We start from the raw sequence: 2500 nt of genomic DNA, 5'->3' as shown, positions 1-2500 counted from the left end.
TCATCTCTCCAGCTATCAGCTAGAGTTTTTTCAGTCATTTTTCGCAAATCCTGGGGCAAATTCATCGGTGGTTTGACTGAAATGAACAAAGTTTAAACACACGCCGTTCCTGGGACTACAGAAATGTTTATTGGACAAACATCGCTTACGCAAGCATAGGCCATCTTTGGGAAAGCAAAAAAAAAAAAAAAAAAGAGACTTTCGGAGACATTAACATAGAATTACCCATGGAAACGCTCGAAAATTACAATAATATTCCAATACTTCCCATTGAAAACTCTCCTGCAGGGTCCCCCCCCCCTCCCCTCTAGACTAGGTCCTGAATCCTCCCCAGAAATGAGTTTTCTTTCCCCCAAGCAAATTTAATTTATTGCTTTTTTTATCAGCTTGTGGGAGCTAATTAGAAAAATGAAAGTAAATTTACCCATTTTTCTCGGAACTTGAACGCGCGCAATTCCGTAAATATCCTGCAATATGATTGGTTCTAAGCGGGAGTTCACGGATTTTCTTTTTATCATAATGAACTAGGAATTACCTTTTTCAATAATTTAGTTTTTAAAGGAAAGCTGCACTCGAACAACATATAACTTCAAATCCCATGAACGTTGGCTTTCTATAGGGCAACCATTTTCTCCGGGCAGGAGTTTATCAAGGGGACCCTCTATCTCCACTAATTTCTTGGGTGTGAACAGCGAAAAACACCTACACAACAGTACATGTAGGATCAGCATGACTAAAATCCTGCACGACGCTGAGAATTGTATTTTTGGGGCTCACCGATTTAACGTTAAATCCGTGAGCCCCAGAAACTAGTATTTATTTTAAGAATTGTCCAAGCATTGGAGATAGAGGCTGCCCTTGATGAGCTACTGCTCCGGGTTAAAGTTTGTCGCTAACTTTTGGTAGAGTGAAAGGTCCCTGTAAAGAAAACAAATCACTTTTAAGGGGTTTGCTGAAAATATCGCAGCTCGCTGGAAGAAGTGTTAAAAGTAGAATTCGCTTTGTGTTATGAAACATTTCTTTTCAGATTTCATCTTTGACCCAAAGTTCGACAGATGCTTCTGCACTGAGTGTCATGCTGCCCGAGGAGACCAACTCCACTAAAGTCGAGGGACACCTGCAAAGGATTATGGGATTCCTATCGGGTGGTATCGGTTTGCGCCTAAGTAAGCAAAAAGTTAGCGGTTCGCGCATTTAAATTAAATTAACAAAACACGTTTTAGGAGTGTTCAAAAACCGCGCATAAAGGGTAAAGACTTCAAGGTTTGCGTAGCAGCGTTTGAAAGCTGGCTATTTTAGCAGCTACTGCCATTGTTGTTGTCTTGGCCATTCTCTCTTGATCTGCGAAAGAAAACAGTCACGTGAAATGTTCAAAATCAGCGGTATGTGGAGAAGGTTAAAGCAAGGCATTCATTGATTTATTTCTCAAATTAACTTTTCCGCCGTTTTTCATCGTAAAGTAGCATTTTGTTTTTTAAGAGTCCATCACCGAGCCCAAGCCCTAGGTGTCTTTAACAAGTGGCATGTGGCATTTCATGGTACAAGAGTGGACAGCATCAATCCCATTCTTGAATGTTGTGATCTGCTTATCCCAGGTATGTTAATTATCTGTGTATTGTGCTCCTATATTGGAGGGTTCACACGAGCAACGCATATTTTCGGTTCGACCTTGTTGAGTTGTGTCATTGCTGTACCTGCGACGCGATTAGCGAAGAATTAAAGGAAATGCCCTACAAAGTGCAGGCACCAGCGAAAACGTTTACAAGAAAAACGCAAAAGCGAGGAAGCAGCTGACATTCGCGGGCGCGGTTTGATTTACTGTCTTTTTAAAATGTCGGGTGGGGCTGACTCCATTTTGGTTTCAACTTCTACCGAGGTTCTGCATTTGCAGTTGCGTCTCCTCGGTTCACTCTCAAAGGCAAAACATTTCTAGTGTTGGGGATCATCACTGCGTTTGGGCCAGTACGGTAAATCACACGTCTATTTCGTTGCATTTGCATCTCGAATTTTCTTCTTCTGCATCGATGAACCACTTTTACATGTAACGCTACGGCAATTGAAACCAAAACGACAACTATTGCTTTGGCAGCAACATGTCATGACCTAACATGGAAGGCAATGATTCTTTCTTTGCTAATGATACAGTTCCTTAGAATTTGTTCTACGAATTTTACTTGCCAACTTCAGCATTTCAAGACTGTGCTCACACAGTATAGTCTAAACAATTCTCATGTGCACCAGCAGCACCGTGACCAGGTACCAAGTGTGAAGACGGTCCAAGTGTAAGCATTATAACCTAATCTCTTCGTTTCCTTTTCAAGGCATTGATTTGATTCCAATTTATAGGTGATGTGGTGCTAGGAGGAAGAAAGCTAAGTGAGGAGGCAGGACATTTCAACGACGAAAGAAAACCTTCCGGCTTTGACACCAAACAGATCTTTGTATCGCCAAGCGTTCGGTACTCTGGACACGACTGTTACGCAAAATCCATAAGGTGCGA

General features: G+C 41.7%; 1 pseudogene; it reads left to right on the top strand.

The window, feature by feature from the left end:
* Nucleotides 1–2500, top strand: part of LOC137971819 (uncharacterized) — a 27571-nt pseudogene that overhangs the window by 14997 nt on the left and 10074 nt on the right.

The sequence above is a fragment of the Montipora foliosa genome, chromosome 1 (genome assembly GCF_036669935.1).
Source record: "Montipora foliosa isolate CH-2021 chromosome 1, ASM3666993v2, whole genome shotgun sequence".
NCBI classification, from domain to species: domain Eukaryota; kingdom Metazoa; phylum Cnidaria; class Anthozoa; order Scleractinia; family Acroporidae; genus Montipora; species Montipora foliosa.
This window is presented reverse-complemented; position numbering and strand designations above follow the sequence as displayed.